The sequence below is a fragment of the Phasianus colchicus genome, chromosome 13 (assembly GCF_987193195.1).
Source record: "Phasianus colchicus chromosome 13, bPhaCol1.hap1.1, whole genome shotgun sequence".
NCBI lineage: Eukaryota > Metazoa > Chordata > Aves > Galliformes > Phasianidae > Phasianus > Phasianus colchicus.
The window spans coordinates 12,734,742-12,753,785 of NC_143448.1; the positions used below are offsets into that span (position 1 = coordinate 12,734,742).

At 34.6% G+C, this 19,044-nt stretch overlaps 1 long non-coding RNA gene across 3 annotated transcripts in view; it reads right to left on the bottom strand.

Moving 5' to 3' along the window:
* LOC149916161 (uncharacterized) overlaps positions 1–17,634 on the bottom strand; it is an 84,401-nt gene extending 66,767 nt beyond the window's left edge. The window contains exons 1-4 of one of the 3 annotated variants that reach the window (XR_016470764.1): positions 17,547–17,634; positions 15,422–15,558; positions 11,627–11,798; positions 5,603–6,333 (exon numbers count right to left, since the gene is read on the bottom strand). This is a non-coding gene — a long non-coding RNA (uncharacterized LOC149916161). Of the gene's footprint in view, positions 1–5,602; positions 6,334–11,626; positions 11,799–15,421; positions 15,559–16,474; positions 16,545–17,546 lie in introns of those variants that run through there. The other 2 variants (XR_016470762.1, XR_016470765.1) reach the window with 2 other exon arrangements.
* Between the last annotated feature and the right edge of the window lie 1,410 nt (positions 17,635–19,044).

Here is a 19,044-nt window from a genome sequence, read left to right on the forward strand (position 1 = left end):
ACACATACCTGTGTACTTTGCCATTAAGGATAACTTCCACAGATTAATTGATTGTCTTCCAACAATATCCATTCCACTACCTATGTGAAATCGGAGAAAAGCACTGATAATCAGTGTTAGTGTTTCAGGAAAAAAAGCTAATTTCTTATCTCTCTCTCTCCACTCCTGCATGGAGTAAGGACAGAAGGACACAGGAGCTGTGATGTGCACAACTACCTTGAGAATGAAAAGCAAAGTACAAGAGAAACCTAAACTAACAGCATCTGAAGCATCACAATACTTATATGAAATTGAGTTCCATTTTCCTCAAATGTATCCAAGTTTGGTTTTTGAGAAAGGCTTGAGGTTACATCTGTCCCCTTAAGTCTGAAGAGGCAATTATCTTAACCATAGTCCAGCAAAGCATTTCTATTTTGCTGCAATTTTTAAGGATCTTAATTTCATTTTAGTTAAAGTTCAGTTTTTCAGATCAAAATAGAAATTTGCTCTAACGTTACCCAGAAAATTTAATTTGAACACTGTTACAATTTGAAGTGTTACAATAAGCCCTGTGAGGGCTACGGAAGCATCAGAGACAGCAACTTTCACTTCTTCATACTTTGAAGACAATATATAATACACCATGTCTATGTAATGCTTGCATCTCAGAGTTTCTGTTGTCTGTGATGAATGCAGAAGATCTCCCTAGAAATGCCTGCCTTCCTATATTACATTACTAGGTGGGCAGCCAGATGTTCTGTTCTACTCAAACACAGAGCATGCTGGCATCATGGACACGTGCTTAAGAAATCAGCATCCAAATGAGAAGGAAAGACTCTAATTAGACAGCAAGATATTAATTACTAGTATCCAGCAGAGAAAGCTGAGGTTTCCTTACTGCCAATACATTGCTGTTACAATAGGGAATTGCACTTTTTTTTTCTTGTAGATCTTTCATCAACTAGATAATGCTAACACATAATATTGCCTATTTGTACATATAATGAACTTAGACAAAGTCCTAACAGTTAAGAATGATAACATTTGCCTGTTTTTCATACAACATTCTCACAGATAGAAAGTGATATAAAAGTGATATAAAAAAAAAAAACAAACCCACAACAAAGCAAGTTTTCAGAGTTATAAGAGTCTGGAACTGTTACAAGTAAAAAAGTTCAGGATTTCCCATGTCTTCAAAACATGCTAGTATTGTATATATTCCAGTATTCCTAAAAGTAAGATCCTAGTCTTAAGCACAACTCTGGAATTGAAGGCGGCTTTTTAATTTTTACTTTAAATCCAACTCTTTTCCATTTGTCATCAAGAGAAAACATACCTATGGGACCTTGCCTTAAAAAGCTATCATTCATATTAAATCAAAAAATTGAGATTTTATTTTCATCTTTAACAGAGAGTGAAGCCTAAAAATGATTTTTATCTTCCTTCTTTAGTAAGATATCAGGCATCATTTTCTCTTAGGTATAAGCAATAACTAAGTTTATCCTTTCTACAGGAGAGTTTCCTCTTTCATCCCAATGAAGTCATGGCAGACACAGAAAATGTTGTTCAGAAAGATGATGGGAGATTATAATTAGGTACAATCTTTCACTCAGTACAGTCCAGAAGAAAAAAAAAAGCTTATCTTGGATCTGCAAGAACCCTTTTTTGTGTTCCTAATACACTGTATTTCTGACAGTGCAACACAGCTTTTCTTCTTATTTTTTTTTATTTTTATTTTTTAAATCAAACAAATAAGTTTTACTCAAAATCACTTTCTTTTCCTGCATGAACAAGGAAAACGCATGGAAAAAGATTTCACATACAAAAAAGCATTCTATTGATTACTTTTGCATTGTGGCAGGTACAACACTCAGATAAACAGAGGAGGATGCTTGCCAAGGAGTATGGCAAATGCTCTTTTGACCATGGAATCACATGTAGCAAGGATCCTTCTGTTTTATGAAGTTTATCAAAGCTCCAGCTGCCTGTTTGTGAAACATCACAAAGCTGTGTCTCTGTGTTTCATCGTGAGTCCTGGATGCAGTCTGTCTTGATCATTTAAATATGCGGATTTGTTCTGACTTAGTCAATTGCTTCCTCTGTTTTATATTGTCAGGCAATCTTTCTTGTTTTAGGACTACCAGAAAGTTCTCTTTAGCATTTTCAAAGGCAAGAATGAAATTTGCAATCCAGCTTCAGGTGAAGAATGAAGTAACTTGTGGCAGTGCCAAGTTAATTAGAGCCAATTATAACTTGATTGACTTTCTTTGGCATTAGAATGACTAGGAACGTGCTAGATAGAATTTCTGCATCTATACAAATTTGTGATTTATGGGAAGCTGTTCCATGGATTGTGAAGCTCATTCCATTTGCTAACTAAAACAAAAGTGTCCAATTTGAGCTAGCAACTGTTTTCTTGAAGAAACAGTCAAATAATGTCAAAATGACAGACTCTACCAAGGACAGCTGTTCCATTTCCTCATGCCTTCCCTTTATTATTACTTTTTGCAGAGCATCCCCAAATAGTTTATAATTCTGAGTTGTATTTTAGACTGAAACCCACAGTGCCATCAGAAAGTTGTTCCAGGAAGCTACTAACCTAAGCCTTCCTTTAGAAAAACTTGTAATACAAATCTATCTAGTCTTTATGAATGGAGAATCTATCCATTCTTTGCTGCAATCACACTCTAGGGCTCTGAATAATAGCAACTCAGGCAACTTTCAGTATATACCTTTCATTTTCACCCGTTTCACAGACCACTCCTCAAAATACTACTGCAGTGAGATATCCTTAGTAGCCATATCTTATATTATTCTTTGAATTTCTAAAGAGTCCAAGCATACAAAGAATCATCAAGACAATAACATACCTAAATGTACTAGTCATTTGTACCACATAATCCTGAATCTATCTTGGTTCTATTCCTCAATCATCGTATTTGATGTTACTATCCGTAAAACTGTTCATGGCATTTACACTGTAGCTTTATTTTAAATGGAATTCTTAACACAGTTTTGCCACGTAGAATAATTACCCTGATTTCATTTCACTTGTGAAAAATTCCCACTTGTGGTAATAAGTCATCTACCTTGAGATAAGTAGGCAGATTTTGATCTCACATCAGTCAACTTTACAATACTAACACAGGCCAGAAGGCATGTAAGTCATTAATAGACAGTAGATATTACATTTATAAATAAATCAAAGCTAGCATCGAGAGCACACTGGTTTTTGTTCTGATTTTTTCTCATCTTTTCTTCTCATTACCTACATCTATCAATTTTCCACACTGTCCATACAAATCTCCTAATATTTTCCTCATTGTCTGCTCACCTGGTATATTGCTTTTAAAGTTGTCTTCTTATTCATAGTGTCTCTCCTTCCACTGATGGTTTCATTTGAATATTTAAGAAAGAGTCCAAACATCAACTCTTTTGCTTAATATACCTGCAGTTTGTTGCAATAAGAAGCATTTCCTACAGTGAAACTTTTTGAGAAGACCCTAATGCTTCTTTTCCATGTAGTAGCTTAATGTGAAATAATTTTCTAAGATTAATTTTATGCATCATTTAGATGAGTTAAATCCCAAGTAAGCCAGCCCTCAGCTTAATTATTCTAAATCATTCCCTAACTTTTATGTAACATAATAAACGTGGACTTTATTTGCTTCTGGGGAAATAGTTAAATTTTGCATGCATTCATAACTAACCAAAGTACAAAGTAATTAAAGCTTTTCAGTGCTTTCTGATAAGCATTACCAAAACATAGCAATTAAGCCCCTCCAAAAAAAAAAAAAAAAAAAACACCACAGAGAAGGTGCATGAAATTAAAGTATTTTAGAATAGGTAGTAAAAAGTGGAGTCTGTTTAATTTTTTGCAGTATATGTGCATATCCCAGGTAATGCTTGGAAATAAGTATGTCAAAGTTTGATAGAAAAGGAAGTGCCAAATTTTGGCTCCAGAGAACAGCTTTTAAAAGTTCAAATACAATTTTCACCATTGGCAGTGGGAGAGCTTACAGAACCTCTCATCTTGAAGGATTCCCAGAACTGCTGCCAATTCTAAACACCCAATGTATTGTTTTACACACAAAACCTGCAAGTGGTGCCCTGAGTATGCCTAAATGGTTTACAAAAGAGCCTGAAGGCTCGTGCTATATGAATGAGTGGCAGAAAGAGCATGAGCCATTTCATGCTACCATTACTTTGATGATACCTCTAAGAATGATGCACTGAGAGCACGGCTCTACCTCACAGACTACAACTGAGGCAACAACAGATTGCAAGAAGCAAGTCTGTTCTTCAATTTTTCCTAACCTTATGCTGCAGCTAGCAATATTTTTCATTATCAGCTTATTTTTTTTTTTTCTTCAAAAATTCTCTTTTGAAACATCAAGAATGATACAGAATTCATTTAAAAATCTTGAACTTCTATAGCATAGCAAAGACAATGACTGAAGAACTCTTGATAGCAAGCTTGACAGTATGCTTCTTTACCAGCAACATTTCTTCTAGTAACAACATAGAAACAGATTGCTAAGTCAGCAAATCCAGGACTATTCTTTGACATCAGGAAAAAAAAAGATAACTTATTGCTTTGTCAATCTTATTTTTTTTTCCCCCAGTTTTCCCTGCACCCCTTTGCTGCTGCACCAACCACACCTTGCAAACAGCAGAGAACCCTTGTATTGATAGTACAGATATATTTTACGTTCTGTAGTGTAATTTACAGAAAGTAGCAGTAAAAAAAATTCAAAGCATAAGACAAAAAAACCCCACACAAACAGTATACAAACATCAGAACCCAGGTGTAAATCAGAAATGAAAAAAAGCTTATTTTGGGATAGCTGAACACACCAATAACGTCACTACTAGAAGTGTTATTTACGTTGTTTCTTCACACTCGTTACTATCTATAAAAGAACATGGCAATGTATAAAGTCACCAGAAGTGGCAGTTCATGAGGCATATTGGGTTTTTCATCTCTCATGTAAACTTAGACTGAAACATTCCTTGCTCCCTTTTAAGATCAGGCACAAACTAAGTCCTCCCCTTGGTGCCTTAAGTGTCGAGTCTCCTAAGCACTCTTCTCAATTCTAACAGTGAAAAGTTAAAATAAAACAATTAGCTAGGACTGAAGGAGCAGTCAGTATGGACAGCATTGGAAGAAAAAGGCAGATTAACTGCAGTGCTTTCAGAGATGCTCTCCTAACAGATCTATAGCATTTACAAATATCTTTCCAAGCCAATAACAATAAAGGATTATTGAAATCAAGAATATAACCTTGCTACTTTCTGAACTGCTTTGTTGAATAAGAGATACGTACTGAGGATGGTTCACTATTATTTTCAAAACGCTAAAACGAAAATGAAACAAAAACAAAAGATTGCAACAAGAACTACTAGCAGAAGAATGCTCCACAGTGGTTTAGTCAGAAACATCTATAAATACTCATAATATCATGAACTTGAACCTTCTGAAAATTATGTATTGCAGATCTTCATTTCATCTTTTAGGAAAATGCTTTTGAAATTAAAATGTCATTCTATGAGTGACTCTAATTTTACTTCAGTTTCATATGACTGCAAAAAGCTTCTACATTATGCTCCTTAATAAAAGAACAAAATATAACTGTGTTGTTAAGCATACAATATTATGTGAGTTTGGTCTATCTTTTGGCCAATCAAAACACGAAATACTGAAAAGGTCATCCTTTCCAACCATTCCCCACAAAGTTAGGAGGCAAGAAAAGAGAAGAACAGTGAACAAGAAGTAGAATTCTCAGCAATCCATTTATGGACTATTGAAAAGGTCACAACAATATAGTCTGTTCTTCTAATTCTTTGAGTATATGCAGCTTCAAGATTCCAGCATCTCACTGAAGAGAGTAATGAGAACATAAGAGAAATATGGATTTATTATTTTGACAGTGATTGTAACGAGAACATGAAACAACGTGCTTCAAGGCAATCTGTCTTCAAGCAATATACATAAGTAAAAATAATATATGTAGGCAACTGTATGACAAATAGATACCACAGATTTTAATATATCAAAAGCAACTTTGCAGAAATACTTCCCTTTCAATTCTAGCTTGTAACATGAAATAATTTAATAAAAACATCTCTAAAAAAAAAAAAACCACTTAAGTTCTAGGTCATGCTTCAAGCTCATTTGTGACATTCTCACAGAACCCTCCCCCCATTACATGATTTTTGTACAGATCAGCACTTAAATTATATGATGTTGAGCTGTTCCCTGATTTTATCTGAAATCCTCTGTCCTTGGAGATTCAAGTATATCTGTAACAAATCATGTCTTGAAGATCCTTTCAGTTCAGAAGTTTTAGAAAACTGAAAGATTAAAGATAACAATCTCTCAAAATGGCCTTCAGAGAAAGAATGCAGGCATCATGAGTTCAGTCAAAATTAGTTTTCCTACAGTTTCACATGAATAATTTTATAATCTAGATGATATTCAACTGTGTCAACTCATGATTTAGAGAAATTCCATAGACAAGTTCATATAATTTTAACTGATACACTCTTAAGAGACAAGCAGTGATCTGCCTGCTTAGTCTCACCTAAGATAGAAAACTTTATCTTAATATAAACAGTATTGCAATCACACACCAGAAGGAGAATTAAAAAGTTATTGGCACTTTAATTCAGTAACTGGCTCCTAGTTTCATACAAATGCACATATTGCAGAAGCATTTTCATCATTGCTAGCTAAAAAGGTTCTTACTCAAAACTCTTATCTTTAGTAAATTGATCGGAAAAATTACATAGCTAACAAGTTCAGATGATTTAAGTAATGAGTGTCTTGTTCATAATATTCATGATTATATTGTTTTTATTTTCTGATTTCCTATGGGTTGTAGGTGACACCTACAAGCACCCAAGCTATAATCTTCTGAAACTTCATTTCTTTCCTCTTTATATTTCCATAGATAATGTGATCTTCCTTTAGAGTCCTTTTTTATGTACTTGACATCTGACATTACAAATGTGAGCTAATATGATTAAACATTTGTAGACACTATATTTCTATCTCTATTGAAATTATAATTTTCCATCTGATTTTCACCTCTCTTCACTACAACTCAGAAACCCATATTTCACCTTCACTCTCAGTGTTTACCTAGAATTGCTATTCATACAAGAATTCCTGGACCACGCCCTTTTTTCACTTGCTCAAATTGTAACAACAGCCAAATCTAAATAGACATGTGAAAAAAAAAAAAAGCAACACAATTTGCTTCTTTGTAATCATTCAAAGACTATTAAGGTAGCCCACACTATAAGAACTGTGAGGGATGTTCATTTATTGTGATAAAGAACCACCGTCTTTGAAACAAAAATAAAGGGATGATGAAGATTGTCTCTTTGCCATGGCAAAGAGACAAAATGTCTTCTGCCATCATGAAGTAGTGCATTAATGGACATGTGCAAGGAAGCTTTTCCAATTTCTCTCTGCATTATATATGTCTTCAGTATCATTAGTCCTTCACTTTTATGAATATTAAAGTTTGAAACAAAAGACTTCCTCATTGTTTTAACCTTGAAGTTATCCATTACCATTGTGCTGAAGGACATGCCTCTGAGAAACTGGATCAGAGAAACTTTGAGTTAAACGTGTTAGAAAAAACTGTAAAGAAAAGCTATTGTAGAAAAAAAAAGTCTTCTCTCTGATATGTTCTATAGAGTAAGGAATACTTACAAGTAAAGGAATGCTTGTAAGTATGCCTCAGTCAATCCAAAGAAAGAAGAGTATGAGAACACAAGCTCCTTTCTGTCATTTAACATTTGACTAGGCAAAGGCCTTACTACATCCACAGTTCTTTATTTAAGTTTCTCTTTAAGTCTAAGCCTAGACAATAAGAATCAACACTGAAAGAATTAAGGATCTAAGTACACTCTGCACAGCTGAGTGATAAGCAGTTTAAGCTACTTCTCATATGCTCTGTTACCAGATTTGCTTTTGAAACAGTTTATGTTGATTTATCATTTTTTTCAAAGCCTAAATTACACTCATTTCTATGGTAATTAACAGTCCTTCTGACTTCTGTTCATTTAAACAGGCATTGCTTTAAACAATACATAATAACCTCTGCATCATTCATTCCTGAAAAGCTGTCTCTTATTCTATCACTGAGGTTTGGCCAATTATACACAATATAAAAGAACTCCATATCTTCAACAATGTTTAGTTTTCAAGGAAGAGAGCCTACAACTTCATGTTGGTCTTTGTCTTTAGACCCCTGCAAAACAATGTGTTTCCGTGCAAGCATGGCACCTTTCCCTTTTCTACACATAAGAGGGATAAGTTTCTGTTCATAGTACAACCTTCTACATCCAAACATATGCTCTTCTATTCAATTCTTAAGTTTTACTTGAAGATTTATTAGCTACTACTAATATTGGAAAATAGGAGAGATTCTTGCCATTTATAAATCTTTATTTTTGTGTCTTGTCAGAAATAACATTAACTGTCATGAAACTTAGTTGAACAATGCTATTCTTGTCAAAACTGTAAGAACACAGAAGACACTATGCTATAAATATTTCTCTGGACTTCTAAAGAAAGAATTGGATGTAAACACAGACTTTCTACATATCACCACGCACATCACATTTTTTAAGTATTGAGATCTCCTTTACATCCACATTTCCCATTGAGCTCAGAACATGATGCTTAGATGTTTGGACATCAGTGATTAGCAAAAGTTTCTTTAGTCATTTAAATTAAGTTGCCCTTCTTTCACCCTTTCCCCTCTCATCTGACCAGCAGACAAGAACCATCTATCCTGATAGTCATTTAATTATCATCCATTACATTTATTGTAAAATGTTAACTATCGCAGACTAACTTTTTTTTTTTCATTTTACATTTTGTCAAGACTAATTACACCAAAGTGTTGAATATATTTGGTGCACATTTCCTTGACTTTATTGCTACACCTCTAAAAAGTTTCGGTATGCTTATAAGACATTATCTCAGTTTTGGCTGACAAAAACAGCAGAATTATTAATACTTAATGGTCTGAGACAATTTTCTGCAAAACAAGTAAGTTTATTCACTGAAAGATTAGTACACACACACACACACACACACACACACACACACACACACTCTCCCTCCCTCTCTACCAAGGACACTCATATACTGTTGGAAACAGCCTGACATTCCAAGCCCAAGGACTCTTACAGGTTTCACCACAGGAGCTACAATAAGGAAAACTGTTTCTGTTCCCAGTAAAATCTTTAGGTATAACATGAGATTATAACATACCTGTTCTGACTTACTTGTTATTTCCTGCAGTAGCATGGTTATGAATGTATTTTCCAACCCTTTTGTTAAAGAAGAGCTTACCATGAACTCCAGGTTTAAACCTTAAAGTTTTAGATCTCAATTATTTTTGTTTAAACTGGATTAGTGTACAGAATATCACGAAAGCACTATAGATTGATTTGGCTGTGGATTGTTTCCCAGGTCAGCTTCTCCTTGGAGAGTTATAGAACAATCCCATGCACAAAATGCCAACGCTCACTTCACTCCCTCATGTGGGAATCCTTAATATGAGCTCATTGCCTCTTCATGGGATGGCACATTAAGATGTTTGTTTTATTTTACACCTCCAGGAAATACAATAGCAATGATGAATATAGAGGACAAAGGCCCCCTTGGATAATTCTCTAAACCTGAAGGCTATTGCTCCTTGCTGTCATGCAAAGGCACTATGTAAGATCTATGGCAGATAAGATGCATGCAAAAGTAATTCATGTGTATGACTGCTAAAACAAACTAGAATCTATAGTCACCATTAATAATGACAGCCACCACATGGAGGTGCCTTAGGCACCTCCTTTACAAAGGTCAGTCATAAAGCACATTCCAATTCACTGCTTTTTACTTTTGCTATTGCCTTCTAGCACAAATCCAATTACTTCTATTTTGTAAGTCAGTATCTTCATCAGCAACACACAGCAGAAAACAAAACATACTTAGGTGACACTTTCATAGCTTTAGGCAGATCTGATTAATGAGGCACAGCTGAAAGCAACTTTTTTTCTGCACATCAAGAAGATTTCCCAAGTAGCACAAAGTTCCTTTCTAATGTTGTTAATTAACATTTTAACCACCACCACAAACGCTGAAATCTAATGCACTTCTTAAGCTGCACTAGCCATCCATCCATGTCCTATTATCCCTGTAAATATAATTACATATGATTTGATATTAACAGCCACAGATTCACCTAAATAGATTGGAAATGCAGCTCTTGCTACAGTACCAGCTACCTAGAAACACATCCATTGACTTCATTGATGCAAGTAACAGAAACATGTCTGTTTTAAATACAACTTCTTAACTTAAAAACATGATATTTGAAAACAGTTGGGATTTTAATCAATACTGAAAACATTGATTTATATTGAAAACATTTCTTCTTGCTAGCAAAATCCCTCACACACAGTCATAAAGAATTAAAACATCTATCAGTGGAAGCAAGTTGTTAAACAAAGCTTCAGTTAAGAAATAACAGGCAAGAAAAATCTTTCCAAGCACACTGAAATTATTGCCAGTATTTAAAAGCTCTAATGCCAGTGACATCTTGTAGTTTTCTTTACTCCCGCCTATGCAGTATCAGATTAAAAGAAATATCTGTTAATGAGTCTTGTTAGCTTGCTTGCTCTATAGTAAAACATTCATATAAGGTCTATGAGAATTAAAAAAAAACAATCTGGATGGAAAAAGCAATAATATCAAGCATGATAGCTCTAACAGAGCCCTTAACAGCACCTCCTGCTGAGTCAACCTTAAGATCATCCAGAGCTCTTTGCATGCAGAGGTAGACAACTAAGACAATCAGTCACCACACACAGAACTTTTGCTTAAAGTTACACAACCAAACAAGTTCTGTACTTAAAAGATCAACTGCTTTTCCACAAAAGCGGAAAATAAAGACCTATTAAAATAAACATACTAAATAAGCACCTAAACCAGCAAGTACCGTTTTGCATTATTTTCTTCAGTTCTTTGGGCTACTTATATAAGCTTATGCAGAGTGAGAATTGTGAATCCCGATTCCCATAGCCTGTCATTAGATAATTAAAAAAACAACAACAAAACTTTTCCTCCAAATTGCATGGGAAATACTGGTTATCTTCTTCAATTTCAAAGCGTAGTGGAAACAAACCATGTCTTAGTTCATCAATTTCTTCTTTTCTAACTTCAGACTTTTTCATTTCAGTCAACTGAGCAACTTTCAATTAATATACTTTTGTCTTAACCCTAGTCTTCTCCCAAGACCAGAACTACCAGTTGCAAACAGTACTCTTAAATTGTGAGCACTTCTCAAGCCAAGACAAATGATTAATAATAATGAGTCAATAAAGAATAACTACTGCCAGAATAGCATTGAAGTTTAGTAGACAGAACACTATTCCCAAAATACAGTGCTACAGAACTATATTCCCCCTCTCATCCTCCAAATCAGTGTTTTTTTTTTTTTTTTTCTTTTTTTCTTTTTAAAGCAAGAAACATTTTAAGAGATATAAGGATAGGTGGCAGCAAACATAGTTGCTACAAACCCGAGAAAGATAGTGGTCACAATCCAGAAATAAAGAAGGAATCACTCACCCCATTCCAAGGATCAAGCACCACCAAACACTCCAAAGGAGACAATCTCAAAGTAGAAATTTTTCCCAGCTGCCAGCCATTATATGAGGTTAGGAGGAATTACTTCCACCTGTTTTCCCAGAGCTGGCTACACCCTTTCACCAGGTGCTCCATCAGTGGTTCCAGCTGTGACCTAACGATTCCCATAGAGATAAAAGGTCAAATTATCCAGGAAAGCATGTGTGCACTAACAAGTATTGACTTGCTTAGATGGTACATTTTCAGTATTTTCTTGCAATCCTACCTTTAAATTCAGCTAGATCACTCTTGTTAAAGCTCAAATATTATGCGTAGACCAAGATACTGCACTATTTATTCATTACATATTATCACCTTCCCTTGGACAAATAACAAGTGGAAATTATCTGGAAGTTAGCAGATAGGCTGTAAGATTTCAAAATAGAAGTGGCGTAGGTTAAAACAATACGTGTGCTCTTGCAGGAATCCCATCTGCTTGTATTCAGGTATCTTTAGGACAGGAGCTTTAAAAGTAGGTTTGAATTTCAATAGAAGTTGAAATGAGAAGACAATTGAGATGAGCAAAAATTTTCATTAAAATATTTTAGAATGACCAATTGTTTTGGAAATTTGGGACATTAAAAGAAACACCCTCATATAGAAAATAAGAGCTGCTAGAAAAACATATTTCCAATAGTTTCTTAAAAAAGAAACAAAATAGTCTCTCAAATTTAATTGACATGTTCTGAAACAGTACTATTTTCATATATTTTTGAGCAACATAGAGAATTTGAATATTTATTCTATGAGTAGTATTAATTAGATTTCATGATGCAACAATTTCAAAGCCTGCTTGTAAAACTTCCTCCAATGCATAAGAAATAATTTTGAAAAGCATAATACAAACTTCAGCATAGGTGTCTATTAACATCACCACCAAATAATGTATTTTCCCTTGGAAGATGCTGTTACACTAAGTATACTTTACCAATAATGTACCATGGGAAATCTAGTGAGTCTTGATTTAAATTTTAGTAATCATTTATTATTGGCAAGATCTGGGAGAAAAAAAATTACTTGGAAATGCATATGGCTACATCTAAAATGGATTTTACATCTATTCATATGACCCTGTTTATTTCACATATAAAAACAACAAACTGTATTGTCTTATATCCAATAACAGTTCAGAATTCCTGATTTTTAAGAATAAAATATGCCAAATATGTCAGAACACATCAAAGATAGCTTGAGCAGTCTTTAGTTATAGTGCTTCTATGAACAAACTGCAATTACAAAAATAATTTACCTATATCTTAAAATTCTGATTTAATTTTGATTCCATTGTATTTGATACAAGAAAAGTGAAGATTCAGACTTTTCTAGAACATGAAACACCTGCAAAGTACTTGTCAATTTCACAAGTACACTGTCGGATATTTTTGTCTGATACAATAACAACTTGTTGCAGTTCTTAAATATTTCTGTATATTAGAAAGTAAGATTTAATTTTATTCACCTGTCAAGAAACACACATTTTATTTGAATCAATTATATTCAGTATATCAAGTCCAAACTATCATTCTTGTCATTAGAGCAGAGATGATCAACGTGTTTCAGAATACTTTCTTTCAGTATGCTGTAATGCAATGGAAAGTGGAGCAACAACAGTATAGTAGTAAACTCCTAGACTACAGCAAGTAAGGACATGGTCAAATGCAGACGTGGAAACAGAAACAAAGGAAATAATCTGCTTACCCATGGAAGGCCTCGGGTACACAGGGATCACCAGTGAGACACCTTTGCCTCCACTGCCAACCCTTTAATGAGGGGCTGGGAAGGGGTGCATCCTGGCTCCATCCCTACTGGTTGCTCAGGTTCATTGCATGCACCTGAGCTCCCTGCTTCCCACCAGGTGCTCAATCACTGCTTCAAGCTGTGACTTAGCATTTCCACTACATATGCTAAAGATATCTCGTTCAATGTAACATTATAAAGTTGGTGAGCTGCCAGATACAAGCTTACACTGTGCTATTTTGCCTTCCCTTTTTTTTCCAGAAGACAGATATACCTATCCTATTTTGCTCCTGATACTCAGTAACCATACTTCTAGCCAAATCTTTTTTTGAAGCAAATTGCCTGCTTAAAATGCAAAAAAAGATTTTCATTCAGATATTGCCAAAGCAGAAATAGCAAGAATTAGACTCTGTTCCACATCTACAGCACCTGTTATGTCTCTGCATTTAGAAAAAATATTCAGAGACTTTACATCATTATCCATGTATGTCAGACACATATCACTTACCTCATTATACATTTTACATTAAATGCACTGGGTCTGGCTATTGAGAGTCAACATAGAATCAAGCTTATCTAGCATTTGTTCTAGTATTATATTCAAGACAAAATGAAAGCAGGTGTTTCAGGGAAAAGCACTACCTATCCTGGATATGGGGTGAGCATGGTGTAATTTGTTCTCTACAGTTCATTTGTAATACCAATTACCTGTTTTGCTGTACAGGTGCATGTTACAGAAAATATTTTGGAAGATATTTTAAACATTACATTTCTGTACAAATTTTAAGTTCTCTCCCATTCAGTGGTTCTCCTGCACTGATTTTGTGTTTACTACTGAGTACAAAACTCAGAGCTACATCTAAGGATTAATTAATGTTCATCCCAATCCATAACAGTGTTACAATATCAGAAAGTAATGCCAATTAACTTACATTCATTAGAAAAAAATAAAATCTGTACAAAGAAATTTTAAATAAATCCCCATAAAATTTCTGTTGCTGCTAACGCTTTTTTTGCCAAGTTCAGTAATTTCATAGAAAAAAAGGTGCTAGGTAATGTGTAATTATATTCTGTGCATCTGTAGTTATGCTCAAAATCGTGGTAGTTTGTTACACTGCATTTTTACTTTATATGTAATACAATTCAATGGAACAATTGAAATTAAAAATGTATATGCAATCCTTAAGTACTCAAAAGAGAGTCCTAACTAAAACAAATCATGGTGCTGAAAATTTAAAGAGTTGCAATTACAGTGCCTTGGTACTACTTAGATAATCCAAGGTTGTGAAATAGAACCACTGCAATCATTTTTAGACAGGCAGAGAAAAGCCTAATGAGTGTTTTGAGGATGTAAAATCACGAGTAGTCATTAGGACTTCCATTTTTTAACCCAACAACACATTCTGAAATTCAGACATCAGTTCTTCCATTAAGGTACCTGTGCCTATTATACCTGGAGATTGCTGGTTCAGGTCTCCTTTAATTTGGTTCATATCTTGCCCTCCCATTCCTGCAAAACCTCTGCAGAGTTGTAGAATATCAGCTCACTGATCAATACTATACACAAGCTAGCTTCCATTCTGAAACTGTCTATTCCCAGTTCTGCTCTTCCTGTGCTCTTATTGCAACACAGGTAGGTCAGCCTGCCAGAGGGCCAGGGTAACTTTGGACTAGAAGAGCAATATACCTTTACTTTCTGAGAGATTTTAGCCTTCACAGAAAGCTAGTGTCACAGACAGGTAAAATAGAAAAGTTAAGTACTATAAACAACCAAAACACTACAGCTGGGATTTAACTGTTGAGATATCACATCTATGGCTCAGATAGTCTTCTCAACTGTTTTAAAATCAAAACCAAGAAATACATACTTTCTATGGCATTAATAATAATCCTGGAGTATCTTAGAGTAAGATGAACCACGCTGTAGATGTCCCTACATTTCAACTGTAAAGGCAGCATAAAAGACTATTTCAAATAAGCTATTTCTCAAATGACACCTACCTCATGTACATCTTCAGTTGCATGAGATTATCCCAGTTCCAAAAATCCGAGCCTTCTTGTGATCCAGATTAATAATTTTCACCTTTCAAAGAAAGGCAATGAATCCATAGCAATTTGAAGACTAAAGCACTTCACAGCTGTACCAAAAAAAAAAAAGCAGATTTGTAAATTCGCATATTCCATCAAATGTTTTTTTTTTTTTTTTTAATAGGCATAAAAATATTAACAGCATTTAGGATTTTTTTTTTTTCTGACAGTGACAGACTAATTAACATAGTAAATTTATAAAGCAATAGTAGTAACAGCAGAAAGATAATTTCTTACCTAGAAAAAAAACCTCAAAACACAAAAAAACAAATAAACAGAAAAGCTATTACAAAAACAAACTAACCCAGTACCAATCAGCATTACCCAAACTGTGATATTGTTTGAACATGGAGGAATATCATCATAAATACTCCAAATGTCTATTACTTCTTTTGCACAGAATGTGATGACCAACAGTCAAGATAGAGTAGCTGGAAGACCCTTTGTTTAGAAATACTCCAGGTTACTTAAATCTGATAGAAAATAACTTTTTTTTTTTTTTTTTTTTAAGCTATTCCATAAGCATCTCAGTAAGACACATGTGAAAAGTTATTGCAAAGGAAAGCTTTTCCTTTTATAGCATAGTCATCAAAATTTACTGGTATATTAAAAGTTCTAATTTGACAATAAGTTTTCTGCCTTTTTTATAGTATGTGATATATTATACAAATTACATTCATGGAGGATCTAGAAACACAATAATTAACAACTTAAAGATCTTCTAAATGCCAAAGCTATTTCATGGGCTGACCAAGAACATTAAAAAGTCATGAATTATATTGGAGAACATATTCCTCAAGATTAAATTATTCTTGAAGGAAAGATGAAAACAATTTACAAGCTTATATCTAGTGCAAAAAAACAGTCATGGAAAAAAAAAGACCAAGAAAAAGAGATAACACAAGTAGCCATGATAAAAATAAGAATGTACTTCAGCACAATAATAAAACAATTTCTGATATATACCTCCTTCATAGGCTGATATGTAAATTCAATACCGAGGCACTAGTAGAGCTTTTTTAAATGCAAGAAACTGGAATCCAAAGTTTGGTTTTTTAAATATTTTCGAGGAAGATTTTCACCGATTCCTCATGTTAGGTGTTTATCCCTCACAAAAAACAAAAACAAAAAAAAAAACAAAACAAAAAAAACCACAACCACAAAGAAAACAAACAACAATAATAAAGAGGAGTTGCATTCTTACCCTCCTAGAACAACCATTGAGTTCACTAGACAAATACAACAGTAGCAGACTGAAGTAACTAGTTAGCAACTAGTTATTATTGTCAACTAACTGGGCTATCAATTAGAGGGGAAATAACTCAACCAGAAAACACCTGAAGTACTCAAAAAAATAAGAAAGTAGCACAGATGTAGGACTGTATAAGGGACCAAAACTAGACTGTATTTGTTTTCTGCACATATCTCATTATTGTCTTCCTCCAAATGCTTCTTTTTCTTATTTGACTTTAACAAATCACTTCAGCTTGTGAATAAAAACCTCTGCTTCTACTCAAGCATTACTTGAGCAATGACAAGTATTTACTGCTATAAAACTGTGTGAACTACTTACAAGTGAAATCTGAGCTATTTCAAAGTTGATCACAGCTTACTTTTTTCTCCTCATTAGTTGACAATCAAGACAATCACATTAAAAACAAAATGCTTTTGTAGTTAGGCTAGTTGATCTTTCTTAATAAAATAATACAGAAATTAATAATATTATGAGTGACAGTCTTAAATATATGCACAAAATAAACTACAACTTGCCTACAAGGAAGAACTATTGTTTTTAGCTTGCTCACACTCAGTTTGATTGAAAAAAATAAAAGTCACTAGAAGTACAAATTTTTGCTAGCTTTTATATTATTGAAGCTACAATAAAAATGCTGAAAATGCTCTAGCAAGCAAAATGTTCATTTGCTAATTGTACTACACCTTCACACAGCAGATACACAATAGCTACACATGAAGCAACTCAGCACAGAGAAAACAATTCACATACCCTTTCCCATCTACAGAAGTGAATTTATCTTACCCCTCATTGTGTAGGATGCTAAAGGCATTCCTGAGCTATACCTGATTAATCTTCCTTGCACACAAGAAAAGAAGTTCCTAAAAAAAACCATTCCTATGAACCAAGCATCTTTACAAACATTTTTTTCATGTCTTTAAACAGAGTACAGACTCCTACCAGCTGAACAGAAAGGATCCTCTGTTCTGAGAACACCTGTGTGATTTCTTATTAATTATTCATCACCTGGGAGCAAATATGGCCTCTGCCTCCTCAAATAACAAATACTGAAATTGTGATAACATATGGCTCCTTGTTCCTCCTAAGGAATTGTGCATATATAGAAAGATTCCCCATCTCTGAGGTTATTTATTTTGTTCAGCCTGAAGAAGGGAGGCCTTATGGCAGCCTGCATCTCCTCTCAGGGAGTTTGGGCTAGCACTGAGCTCTGCTTTCAGGTGACAGCAACAGAGCCTGAGGGAATTGCATGGAGCTGCATCAGGGAAGGGCCAGGTAGGGTTAGGAACAGGTTCTGCACTAGAGGGCTGTGGGTACGGCACCAAGCCTGCTGGAATTCAAGAAGCATTTGGATAACACTATCAAACATATAGTTTAGTTTTTAGATAATCCTGTGTGAAACCAGGAGTGAGACTTAAAGATTCATGTGAGCTCCTTCCACACTCTATCACCTTTCGCCTACATTGGAAGGAAGTTTTAAACAAGTTTTCTTCATCTTTCCTTCCCCTTTATTTTAAAACCCCAAACAAAAAAGGTATAATGACATTTACAATTACCACTACAGAATTTGTCACACTCCTTTCCACTTTTTTAAACAGGAAAGACTAAACTCTATGGTAGTGAGCTGGCTCATGAAATCATCTCACACCCATCTGAGGTGGAAAACTGATCATTCATCTGGAAAGCAAAGCAGACAGCTGGGCTGGGAACAACCCCAGCCATCCAATTTCAGCCTATTTTGGCATCTGATTTTAATCTGCTTTTGCATATTTTTCCAATGCCTTAGATGAACATGCTATGGCCCTCAGTAAGTTTGGAATTATTCTCTCCCTTCAAAATAAAGAGAAAAAGCAGGGAGAGAAGGGAAACTCTAAAGAAAAACTTTTTATATCCTGCTGCATATTATAAATATTTCAAGTACTGGCTATGCTAGAAAGAATTCTCCATCTTTCAAAAATATATTAATGTACAGCTGTCCACTGCACATGTTGTTATTGTGTCCATTTGGAAGGACCTTGCAATGCATCTTTTTTGATTTCCACGCAGCAGCAAGAAGTGGACAACTTTATCCTTGGTTCCAGGAAGTACAGGAAAGGAAATCCTGTTTGAATACTGTAGAGAATACAAGCTTCTGTGTTCTGCTGCTTCTATCTCTAGAGGTGCACTTAATTTTGCCTTTTCCCAATGGATTTTATAATGGGCAAATACTGTGCATTCCAAGCAGGGACTTTTCTCATTTAAGAGTCACAGCAACTCTCCAAGAATGGTCAAAATTTTGTTCTTC